This window comes from Phoenix dactylifera, chromosome 1 (assembly GCF_009389715.1).
Source record: "Phoenix dactylifera cultivar Barhee BC4 chromosome 1, palm_55x_up_171113_PBpolish2nd_filt_p, whole genome shotgun sequence".
NCBI lineage: Eukaryota > Viridiplantae > Streptophyta > Magnoliopsida > Arecales > Arecaceae > Phoenix > Phoenix dactylifera.
Genome location: NC_052392.1, coordinates 27,037,548 through 27,051,318, shown reverse-complemented (window position 1 = coordinate 27,051,318; position 13,771 = coordinate 27,037,548).

Below are 13,771 nucleotides of genomic sequence, written 5' to 3'. Positions count from 1 at the left end.
ATATATATATATATATATATATATATATATATATATATATATATATTATATATATATATATATGTGTGCGCGCGCGCGCGCGCGCGTGCGCGCGCGTGCATATTTACACACACACATATATATATATATACATATTTACATATATATATATATATATATACACACACACATATATATTTTTTTCCTGATTTTCCTTTTTAAATTCTATTATCTCTATTAATTATTTTTCTGATAATATTCTAAAACTTCGTTATATAACTCTGATTTTCTAATTCTTTTTACATATAACTCCTATCCTTAAAGACTAATTTATGAAAAAAATTCTTGTTAACATATTTGTAGATCAAGATCTTTTATCCCAGAAATTCTCCAATAGTATTCCTAATTAAGTAAACTTTTCATTAGTTATAATGAAAAAAATGATTGCATTTTCTGCATGTATGCTAAATTCAATGCTGACAGGAATGACCGATGTCACATAACGTTATGTCAAATTCAATGACGACATCAAGAAATACAAATGGCTTACCAGCTAGAATCTACAAAGATCAGGGAGAAATACAATGAATGGAAAAGTTTTCATGTTCTATCAAGAAATTACTAATATCAGTATTGATATAAAATTATGTAAAAAATGGATCTTTACATCATTCGTCCTGAAAGAAGTTACATACAAATATGGATGAGATTCAAAACAAGAGTTTGATTCGTTTGTCTCCAAGAGTAAGATAAAGGCCTATTCAACCAACTACTCTTTCTCAACTTTAGGGATATTTCATATTGCAGCATGGGAGCTGATTACCAAAAAAATCCCTGGGAAAAAAGAAAAGATATCTCGGTAACGAAAATGCTCGGCCAAAACTCGTCCGCATCTCCTGTCCAAGTGAGAATCTTTCTTCCTGCCTCTCCAGCTCCCATTTTAGCTTATCTTTCTTCTGTCATCGGGGATGGGAACCTTGGTAGGAATTAAGGAGGGTTCTGGGCGGGAAATCGAAATCGATTCTTTTTTAGATATCCGGATAGATGGATGGATCTATCTTTCTATTCATATATATTTTGCAAGAAGCCCCAAATCCTTGATTTGGTAAGTGAAGGAAGCAAGAGCTGCGGAAGAAGATCAGTGCGAGGTAGAGCAGAGGAGAGTGCAGCAACGAAAGAAGGCAGGCAGCGAGAGATAGTACAGCGTAAGGGAGAGAGGGAGGTTTGATGGGACCCAATGACGTCCATCCCCCAGGCTTCAAACGACCATGATGGCACGGTTGGATGCATATGTTCGCGACAAAGAATGATTTTCGAATCGAAAGGGTGTGTTTCACGTGGCCATGATTAGTAAACAAAAGATAGAGGAATTGGAGGGAAAAGCTAAGGTTGGGGAGTCTCTCTCTGGCACTTGTCATCTATTTGACATGAGGGCTACAGGACTCCAAAAGAAGCATGGACAGGCAGAAAGCCTGTGATTTCACATCTGAGGACATTCGGCTGCAAAGCTTATGTCCGACGTTCCGAAGGAGAAGAGGAAAAAGAGCCAAATTTCTTTTCTTTTTTCTTTGTTTTTTTTTTTTTTTTGGGGGGGGGGGGGGGTGACTTAGTATTTAAATTCAAAAATAAGTTGGATATGTGGAGGGGAGAAGGTGATTTAGGGTTACGGATTTAAGTTATCCCAATTTCCACCCTTTAGCCTTTTTTCTCTTTTTCAATTAAAATAACAACTAAATAATAGCATATATAGATTATTATAATACAACATTGTGTATAATATATCATATACTCTAGGCCAGGCCAATTTTAAGAAGACAAAGCCCAAGCTGGGCAAAAACATCGGGCCTGGACAAGTGGACCAGGTTTAGTTTGCTCAAGTCTAATTGCAAGTTACTATTTCAAATCTCCACCTGTCCATTTAATTTCCCTTTACCTCTTTGTCATTTCCAAAAAGAATGCAAAGTGTTGTCCTAGGCTGATTGGGATTTATGTATGTTCTCTTTGGATTTGTGATTTCTCAAACCAACTTCTCAGTTCTTCTTGATTTTGTTGTACACGAGTTTTATTTTCTATTGGTACTTTTGATCCATAGTTTCTTTACCAGGGCAAGTTGGAACTACCTCATAAAAAATGTCTGTTGTTGAAGTAGGAGTGTTTAATCATGAGGTTCTACTTGCTCTGAAGTTTATCTCGTTGTTCTTCTTCTTCTTCCTACATAGAAGATTTGTCTTTTAATGACCTGGTGCTAAAGCTTTTTTTACTTTAAGTTCCTGGTTGCACAAACTTCCTGGCAATGAAGAAAGAATATGAGAGGATAATAGAGAGGGTTGATCTTCATGATTAGATTCTAATAAGTTGCAGGAGTCTGCTTAAACTTAGTTGAATTCATGCTGTAAACCAAGGTAGTAGAGTTGCCGATTTTGATTTTACAGCCTCCATACCTTAGGGTCCAATTTGACTAGTGTAGACCTGAATCGTACGAATACTCAAGTCAAATTCGACTATCAAATCCGCTGGTATCCAGAGTACTAACTTTTATGTCAAGTTTTGATGCCAAATTCAGACATTATAACTCAAGCTATCTAATATGGATATGGTAAGAGTGGATACAATCTGATTGCATCTAATCGAACTTGCCTAATGAAAGTCCTTGTTTAATTAGTAAAATGAGGAGAGAAGAAATTGATGCCCCTGACGACCTCTTCATTCAGATCTTATACCCAGCTATTGTCATCAATGAGAGAAATGGAGAGGAAAAAGAGAAAAGATCAGGAGAGAAGAGGAAATCCAGGACTTTAGCATTTGAAATTGCTTCTACAATTTTATAAGGTATATATTGCATATCTCGGATACTCCTAAAGCTAAATTGTTAATGTATAATGTTGCCCAGTTATGCAGTCCAAGAAAAGGGGTGAAATAGGTTTTTTAAAAACTTTAACTAATGTAGCAAAATTAAATGCCTGAAAAAAGAAGATAAACTTTAGCAACAAACTAATAAGTAAATGTACTGAAGATAAAAGCAAGTAAAGCAATTAACGCAAATACAAAAAAATAATAGCGATTTAGTGCAAACCTGCACCTATATTCACTCTTCAAGATCTTTTTCCTAAAAAAATTACTATAATCTATAACTCAAATTACATCCTAATTGTTTTTCGGGTTCACAATCAATCCAGTTGATTTTTTGGCAATCAACCAAAATCTTCTCCGAGCCTATCCTAGGCTCAACATAATCTAATTCAAGGTTGGATGGACCTTTTCCTCAAGTTTCAATCTTTGAAACTTGTTACAGCAAAGAATAGAAAGTAGTAAATGTTGTTGCCATGAATATAGCTCCAAGACAGTAAATACAAAATAATAAATAGAGCTACACTCTGTTGGTTGACTTGAATGCTTTTGAAGGCGCTTCACCAACTCTCTGATGTTGAATATATAGTATTTTAGCTCACAATGAAAGCTCTTAAATGATTTTCTCTTTGCAGCTCTCTCTTTTTAGCTTTCTCCTCTTGGCTCTATTAGATTTTTCTTTATAGTGCTTAAGTTCTTTTTTTTTTTTTGTGTGTTCCCATACATTTTTATACACTTTGGAGAAGGTTGGAATACTTTTCTAGCTATTAGACAATTAATAGAGCCGTTTGAGATAAAAACAACTATTTTGATTCGTAGGAAAACTAGCAGTTATACCATGATCTTACTTCCAACCAAGTGGTTCCGAGTTCGAAATGCATGGGCGTCGATTAAATTGTAGAGACCGGATGCTCCCTGCTCGGACACGGAGTTTGGAAGGGCGTGTTGGTTTACTGGTAGCCTTGGTGGTGTCAGGTGTGACGTACTCACATGGAGGGTTCGGATCAGAGCCCAGATGAGTAACCGAGCCGGGTTCACGGGTGGGGAAGGTATGACTAAAACCAGCCGGAGTGCCCAACACACGGTCATTTCTGCCCGCATCGAACATTCTTCTAGCGGGGTGGGGGGCCCAGTGGGGGCTGCTACGTAGAGGTGGGCTTGTCCTTTCCTCCCCCCTTTTCCTATTTTTAAGCCAAAAAAAAAACTAGCAGTTATAGTTGTCAAGAGCAGAGGGGTCAACTCGAGATTTTCAGGAGTTCACTCGTGATCTTTATGAGTCATCTCGAGCTTGCTTCTATTTTTACTCTGCTCTATCTTTCGTTTGTGACACTTTTCAAGTCATCTCTCTCAGTTCGACTCAAGATTTTTAGAGGTTGACTCGATATTATCTGGAGTCGACTCGTTGCTTTTAGGGGTCGACTCTTCAACAGACTAAATTTTACTGCTCTCTATCTTTCCCCTATCTCCTTTCTAGTGTTGACTTGTCTCTTTTTGGGGTTAACTCGAGTCTGACTAGAGTCAGCTCATGAATTTCATGGGTCGACTTGCCAATACAATAATTTTCTCAACTCTCTGTCTTTTCTCTATGGTCATTCTGGGTTGACTCATACTAAGTTGGAGTCTGCTCAAGTACTTCATGGGTCGACTCATCAATATAATAAATTTTGTGGCTTTTTGTCTGTCCTCTATGACTATTCTGGGGTCGAGCGCAATCTATTGGAGTTGGCTCGTGAAGGTGCATCAATTAGTGACAGTGTGCTGGGGTCAATTTGTTGCAGGCTTCAAGTCAACTCTTGAGGAAGCTCAGGATGAAATCTTCTGAATTTATATATGAGCTTCCAAGAAATGCTATCATGGCCTTTTGGAGTTAGCTTATTGATATGGAGCTTTAGATGGATAATACTCACTTGAGAGTGGCTAAAAGCTTTCTTCGTGCTTCCTAGAATTAATCAATTATACTCAATAATAGATTACTCAACTTTTAACTCAACTGTTTTAATCATCAAAATCAATCCTTTAGGGTCAACATATAATAACATATTTTACTATATCTTAGCCTTTTATGTAAGGCCATCCTAAGCAACATAATGCAGAAAAAAGAAAACAAAAGATCCATCCCTTCAATTTTGTTGCCAGGAAGGTCGACAAAAGAAACCTTTTTCTCTTTTGGAGGTTAATGAAGAAATATAGAGAAAAGAGACAAACTCTTTATATTATTTTCATTGATTTAGAGAAAGCATATATTATAGTTCCTAAAGAAGTCTTATGGTGGTTGTTAGAAAAAAATGGAGTTTCCATTCGTTTGACTAAGGACATATACAATACAACAGTTACTAGTATGAAAACTCTTAGTAGTAATATTAGTAAGTTTCTAATCATATTAGGTTTAGTTGATATTGAGGATCTACTCTAAATTCTTGCCTTTTTGTACTAGTTATGGATGCACTTGCTAGGCATATTCAGGACAATATTCCTAAGCATTCCATTTGTAGATGATATAATCTTAGTGGATGAAACTAATATTGGGGTCGATCATAAGTTAGAATAATGGAAGAGCGCCTTAGAATCGAAGGATTTTACGTTAAGTATGACAAGATGGAATACATGGAATGAGATTTTAATAAAATTAGAAATTAGGATGAAGGTGGTCTGAGACTAAGGATCATGCAATACCTAAGAGAGATCAATTTTGATATTTTGGATTTGATTATTTATAAAAGGGAGAAGAGAATGATATCCGGTATGATTAAAGTAGGTTGGATAAAATGGAGAAGCATAACTAGATATTATGTGATTATATAATATTTGCCAAGTTGAAGGAAAAGTTTTATAGGACAGCCATTTGACCAGTTATATGGTACAAAATTAAGGAACTAGAAAATAACATATGCACAAGATAGGTGTGGTCGAAATGAAAATGTTGAAATAGATGTATGGTAATACGAAAAAATGATGAATAAAAAATGAAGCTATTCATAATATGGTGGATGTAGCACTAATTGAGGAGAAATTAAGAGAAAGACAAATTAGATGGTTTAGATATATACAATATAGGTTGAGGGATGCAGCGGTATGAAGGAGTAGTTTGATATATGTAGAAGTAAAAAGGGATAGAGGTAAACCAAAAATCACGTGATATGAAATAGTAAGGAAGGACTTGACATTTCAACATCTCTCAAAGAATATGTCTTTAAACCAACTGGAATAGTGTAAAAGGATTCATGAAGCCAACCCTAACTAGTTTGGAATTAAGACTTAGTTGAGTTGAGATGAAAATGATTATATCATAAGATAAGATACAATATAATTTGTAAAGCACGTTCTTTAATGCGCCACTTTGTGTAATGCCCGTGCAAACGTGCCTCATAGCCTCATTCCTGAGACTTGGTGCTCTTTAAGAAGTCCCAATTAGAGATGCAATGTGACAAACATTTCAAATAAGCCATCTTGAACAATGCAGCCTAATAGTTGGAGCCTTTGTGGTGTTGTATGGCATGACCATATATATGTGTATAAATAGAAAGGTCCCATATAAATATGTAATCGAGGTTTGAAAGACAAAAGAAATGACTTGTTCAGGGATTTAACCATGTTCGAAATGTTAATAAGTAGCCCTTGATTTCTGCAAAGGCACTGACCTCTATTTCTCGTTGTCATTTGTTCATTCTAAAAGAGGAGTTTCTTATTTGTTTAGTTAGAAAATTCTTATTTTTTATTTTTTATTTGCTGACATAGCAAGATCCAGTAAATTGACCTAGTAATGATCACATGACTACAATTGTGGGTGCATCTACATCAATCATCTTTTTTTTTTCTTTTGATAGCATACATGTCACTTCTGTTATTGACACCATTCCTCTCTATCTGTATTAACTATTTTCATTAATTCAATGGGAAGACAAAATATCTAAGTCAATTATATATAAAGGATTCATGAAGCTGATTATCTACTATAAAAATGAGGCTTCAAACTTTAAAAGCTTCTATTTGTCAAATTATATGCCTAAAATTCCATTATGTTTGTGTGCCTCTAATAGTTTCATTAGATAAAAACTCTAAAATCATATGGCTGAATGCAATTCAGATATTTGGATTTATCAAGACCATCTCATGGAATGTAAGTTATGCTCATATATGCATCCATTATACCATCAATCATAAGTATACTTGATTAAAATAATATTTAATACAGAAACCATCATAAATTTATTATTGCTTCTTACTTATCTTGATCATTAGCACATTATACATATATAGGTACAAAAATATTTATATCATGCAAGTCGATGTACAAGGATTCTTACCTCTTTGCTGACAACCAGACAGACCAATCACCTGCCCACACTGCAATCTACGAACTAGGGTGTGCAAAATCCTGCTCAACATCCTCTCGTCTAACAAATTATTCTTCTACAGAACCAAGTCAACATTAAAAATTATCCAGAGTATCTAGTAACCCAGAACCCTCAATTGATTCTCTAAGCATTCCAAGACTATCCAACAGTCCTCACAAACAAAGATCTCTTTGGAACAAACTAGAGATAAGAAACCCCAACAAGACCAGAGAGAAACTAGAGAGGGGATGTTCGACGACGACGGCCCATGGTCGACGACGCCCCATGGTCGATGGCCTCAGAGGTGCCGGCAGTGTGCCAAACTTGGCGATGACTGGCCGAAACGAAATAGAATAGACTGAAGAGGGGAGTCCGGCTTTACATCAATCTGACAGCATGTCAACTGGATTTAAGGAGAACGACGGCCCAAAGATTGAAGCGAAGAAGGAAAAGGAGCTCACCTTGCCTCCGGCGAGCTTCTCCGGCTGGTTGAATGGCGAACACTCCGAGCTTCTCCCACGGATCACCTAGCGATCAAAGCTCTAAATGTTGCCTAGATAGACAACCCAAGAGGGGGGGGTGAATTGGGTTTTAAAATATTTGTTGCAATTAAAAGGTTTGTGAGTAACTAATTAAAACTTTTTGCAAGTGGTTTAATTAGTTGCTATATGCAGTGGATGAAGGGAAAGTAAGAGACAATAAAGCAATCACAAACACAAGCAAATTTATAGTGGTTCGGAGCTAACCCTTGCTCCTACGTCGACTCCCCAAGCCTCACTTGGGAATTCACTATAACCCCTCGGATTACAGCCAGTTGTTTTACAAGTTCACAACCCAACTTGTTGTTTTACGAGATCACAACGAACTCGGTCGGTTTTTCCAGGCTCACCGACTAGAACCACCCGATTGTTTTTCCGGGATCACAATCAAACCCTTACACCGTTGGTTTTAACCTAGGCTCACCAACAAACCTTACAATTCTTGATTCAATCCCCTGATTGAATCAAGTAAGAAACAAATGGTTTGAAAACAAACAGAAAAAGGAAGCTTCTTAACAAGCAGATATTCAGCGATATTAATAAGAGAGAAGTTAGGAGCCCTCAAACAAATTTATGAAGATGTAGAGAAGGGCTTCTCGAACTCGGAGTCTCCACGTGAATGTCTAGAAGATTTGATGACTGACAGAGACTTCTTGAATGCTGGGAAGAGTTGGTTGGATGGAGTTTAATGCCTCTCTTCCTTCTATCACGTGTATTCCCTTTGAAATCCTTTGGTAGGTGGAGATTACTTGTTTTCTTTGAATGAAATGTCTCTTTTCTTCCTTGCTACAGTTCTCTGTGGCTATTTAAGCCATTCCCCAAGAAAACTAGCCGTTAGACCCCAAGATCTAGCCGTTCTGCACGTTCTGTAACTCCTGACAATGTTTCCGTTGGGATCGGAGTCGACTCGCGCGATCTGGAGTCGACTCGCCTGTTGCAGGAGTCGACTCATGCTTTTTTGGAGACGGCTTGGCAACTGTTCTGGATTTGAATTAAAGTGCTGTCTTGACTTGGAGTCGACTCGACTGAACTTGGAGTCGACTCCCCAATGTCTGGAGCTGACCTGGCACTTTTGGAGACGACTCGTTCTAAGGAATCCAGAGAAGTTGCTTTCAAATTTGCTCACTCGAGTCGACTCGGATATTCTGGGAGTCGACTCGGCACTCAGAGCCCGAACTCCCGATCTTCTGTCTGTTGACTTGTGCCGTCGCGGAGTCGACTCGAACTGTCTCGGAGTCGACTCGGCTCTCAGAGATGAAAATAGTGTCTTCTGTCTTTTGGGCTTGCGCTGCCTTGGAGTCGACTCGAACTGTCTTGGAGTCGACTTGCCTCTCAGAGACGAAAATACCGTCTTCTGTCTTTGGGGTTGCGCTGCCTCGGAGTCGACTCAGACTTTGCGGGAGTCGACTCGGCTCTCAGTGTCCGAAATTGGCTCTCTGACTTTTTGCCTTGTATTTCTCTGGGAGTCGACTCTTGCTTCCTTAGGAGTCGACATGCCAACCATCGGAGTCGACTCGAGTTCTTCGGAAGTCGACTCGGCTCTCAGAGTCCAAAATAGCTTCTCTGTCTTTCTGTCTGTTACTCCCTGGAGTCGACTCGTACAACGCTGGAGTCGACTCGGCAAGCATTGGAGTGGACTCGAATTCTTCAGGAGTCGACTCGTTGACAGGTTCTGAGATGAATCTTTCTGTCCGGCTGTCTGTTCTCAGTCGGAGTCGACTCTTAATGTCCAGGAGTCGACTCGAGCTTGTGCCAGTGCTTCTGATACGCTTGGAGTCGACTCGTAATCTTTCGGAGTCGACTCGAGTCTCAGACTTTGGTTTAAATTGAATTCTTTACTTATCCAAAATGTATTGAACCAAATCTAGAGACACTTAACCATAAATTTACAAGTATTTGACTGAAATACTAGATTGAATTCATTAGTATAACATAAGATATACTCAAATGCTTTGAGCTCATCAAAATCAAATAGGGTTATAATCAATCACTCCACAATCTCCCCCTTTTTGATGATGACAAAACATTGAGTATTTGAAAAGTGAATTGCTCAACCAAAAAGAAAATTTATAGTAAAATTTTAAAATGAATTCAAGTGTCTAGTTATTTAATTTATCCAAAACTGAAAGGTGTGAAACAGTAAATTTTGAAGTTAAAGCTCCCCCTTTCATTTGGAATTATATAAGTCTTCATGTGATGCAATCAATTATTTGGCTTATATATATTTAATGAGTTTGCTTTCTTAAGATTTCAGATTCTCCCCCTCAACACGTGCATTCAACTTTGTTTAGATTCTCTGAAATTTTCTTTTAGTATATTGAAGCTTTTGAACTTAAATTTTTGGTTTTTAGAGGGAAAATCTGCCAATTTGTTCTTGAGTATGATTCAACTAATCTCCGAATATCCCTTGAATAGATTCTGGAGATTACTCCTTTAGGAGCCCCAACAGAGAGATAATGAGCCTCGAGGTATTGAATCCACTTAGAACAAATTATTTTATGTTTTAAAAATTTTCTTTTTATTGATTCCCTTTACATGTCTATTTAATATATTTTCTCCCCCTTTTTGTCATCATAGCAAAAAGGCAGAAAGCACATCATACAAGCAGTTAGAGTTCAAATTTGCACAATTTGGAAGAGAAATGTCTACTCATTGTATGGATGTAAGTTTAAGTACAATTGTAGATACATCCAAAAGTAGAGAAGTAAGTACATATCAAAAAGAAAAAACAAGCTACACTAGGATTTCTTTGTGGTGGAGGATGTGGCTTCCTTGCTCAGTCTAGATTGTTGCATAATTAAACTGATCCCTTCTGTAATGTTTCCTAGCTGCTTTATGATCTCCGAGGTGGCCCTACTCTGGATCGAGGTAAGCTCAGTCAGATTCTCCTGTAGGGTATCCAACTTGAAGATCAATACATTGGATAGCCGTTCAGCACCCTGATTCTGGCTGCCCAGCTCCTGTCGGATGTCTTCTCGCAGCTTTCTTATGTTGCTCGTGACATCGCTCATATTCGAAAATTGGGCTTGAATTAGGCTTCTTACATTGTAAATTTCTTCCATCAGATGAGCCGTCATCTCGGTCACGGCTGCCAATGATGGAACTAGGGCAGTGGAGGGAGCAGTCGCTGGACCTCGGAGCTCGCTCAGTAGGTCGTCCCGAAGATCCCTCACGATCTCCTGTCGCAACTCCCGGAGCTGCTCAGGTGATATCCGGACCTCTAGTGGCTGAGTAGGTGGTACAGTGGAGGGTCCGGCTGAAGTAGATGGTGCTGAAGTGGAGGGATAGGTGGAAAAATCGGAGTCATGATCAGGGCTGGGGGAGTGTCGAGTAGTAGGGTCAGAAGGTGTGGAAGAGGATGGTTTCCGAACCCAGACTCCCTCAACCTTATGGAAACCCATCCTGTGTAGAGTCCCCTCACCCATGCGATCGGTGTATCGCAGTGAGCGAGAGGGTTCTCCCTCAAGAATGGGGACCTCTAACTCCCTAAAGATCAAAGTATAGAGCATGCCATAGGGAAGAGTAAGCCTTGGTTTGTCTAGAGGCTCACATAGGTATTTATAGATGAGTTTTGGAAAGTTGATTGGAGTATCCTAAAGAATGTAGAACATTAGGGCTAGGTCCCTCTCAGATACAAAATCAAACCGCCCTGTCTTGGGGAAGAGGGTCCTAGATATGATGCTCAAGAGGAGCCGAGGCATCCTAGACCTAAGGAGGGGGAAAGGACACGAGGAACGGAGGGAAACTCGACGGAAATGCCCTAACAAAGGTCGAAGACGAGGTCGGAGACGACTCTAGGTTTTTGAACAGTGGCGGCGGTGAATAGAAGTGTCGATTGAACGCTTCGATTAGTGTTAAAACATCGGATTCCCGACCTCGAGTCGACTCCAGTAAGTCGCGAGTCGACTCGACCTCGAGTCGACTCCAAAATATGCGCGAGTCGACTCCCCCTATGATGCCATCGACCTCGAGTCGACTCCTAACTATGTGCGAGTCGACTCCCCCATGAGCCGACTCTAAAATGTATCCGAGTCGACTCGAACTCTGGCATGCACCCAAAAATCTTGTTATTTTCGTGCCAAACAATGGATAGTCACTAAGTTTATGAGCTGATTTGACGATCATAGATGAGAAACTCTATATTTAACACAAGCTAATCATCAAAATCAATGAATTAGAAGAGAATATCACTAGGATGGATCAATCACTCCTAATCCTCTCCTAAGTACACAGAATCGCTCTTCACTCAAGGATTTTGTGAAGATATCAGCTAATTGATCATCAGTGCAAACAAATTGAAGTGTCACATTACCATTCAGTACATGATCTCTTATGAAGTGATGTCTTATCTCAATATGTTTAGTTCTTGAGTGCTGAATTGGATTTTTAGTTAGATTAATGGCACTTGTATTATCACAATTAATGGGAATTTTATCTTGTTTAATGCCATAGTCTTCAAGTTGTTGTTTGATCCACATGATTTGAGCACAACAACTCCCGGCAGCAACATATTCGGCTTCAGCTGTAGATAATGCAACCGAGTTTTGTTTCTTGCTAAACCATGAGATTAAATTTTCTCCTAAGAATTGACATGACCCGCTGGTGCTTTTTCTATCAAGTTTACAACCAGCAACCCTATTAAGTTTAGGCTAGATTCTTTAGAATACCATAAACCTATATTTTTTGTTCCTATTAGGTATTTAAAGATTCTCTTAACTGCAATTAAATGTGATTCCTTAGGATTAGATTGATATCTAGCACACATGCATACACTAAACATGATATCAGGTCTACTTGCAGTGAGATATAATAAAGATCCTATCATACCTCTATACATCTTTTGATCTACTGATTTACCTGATTCATCTTGGTCTAGTTTGCATGATGAGCTCATGGGTGTGCTGATTGACTTGTTTCCTTCCATATCAAACTTCTTAAGCATCTCCTTGATGTATTTAGCTTGATTGATGAAGATCCCTTCTTCAGATTGTTTGATTTGGAGCCCGAGAAAATAGTTCAGCTCTCCTATCATGCTCATTTCAAATTCACTCTGCATCAAGTCAGCAAATTCTTCGCAGAGGCGATTGTTAGTAGCACCGAAAATAATATCATCAACATAAATCTGCACTACTAACATTTCTTTATTTTTCTTCTTTAAAAACAATGTTGTATCTACATTTTCTCTAGAGAACTCATGATCTAGTAGAAATTTGCTAAGTCTTTCATACCATGCTCTAGGTGCTTGTTTCAAACCATAAAGTGCTTTGTTTAGTTTATACACATGATTGGGGTATTGATGATTTTCAAAACCAGGAGGTTGTTCTACATACACCTCCTCATTAATATACTAATTCAAAAAGGCACTTTTTACATCCATTTGAAATAATTTGAAATCTTTAGAGCATGCAAATGCTAGTAACAATCTAATTGCCTCAAGTCTAGCTACAGGAGCAAAGGTTTCATCAAAGTCTATACCTTCTTCTTGATTATAGCCCTTTGCTACTAATCTAGCCTTGTTCCTAACTACAATTCCATTTTCGTCAAGTTTATTTTTATATATCCATTTGGTACCTATTATTGAATATTCAGAAGGTCGTTCAACTAGGTTCCATACCTTGTTTCTAGTAAATTGGTTTAGTTCTTCTTGCATTGCATTTATCCAATTTACATCCTTTTCAGCTTCTTCTATGTGTTTAGGTTCAAAGTGTGAGACAAATGCTAGATGACTATTTAAGTTCCTAAGAGATGCTCTAGTCCTAACAGGTTGAGATGGATCATCTAAAATTAATTTCTTAGGATGCCCATGAGCATACCTCCAAGCCTTAGTCAACCCATGATCCACAATTGCCTCTTGGCTTAATGATGCATTTCCATTTGGTTTTTGTTCATATTCTTGTAATGTCATCTCATCAATCTTTTCTTCAAGAATTTCAGCATCATCATCAAGAACAACTCTCTTGCTAGAAGAGATATTACTAGTATCATCAAAAACAACATGTATAGATTCTTCAATAACAAGGGTTCTTTTATTAAAAACTCTATAGGCTTTACTTGTTGTAGAATACCCCAAAA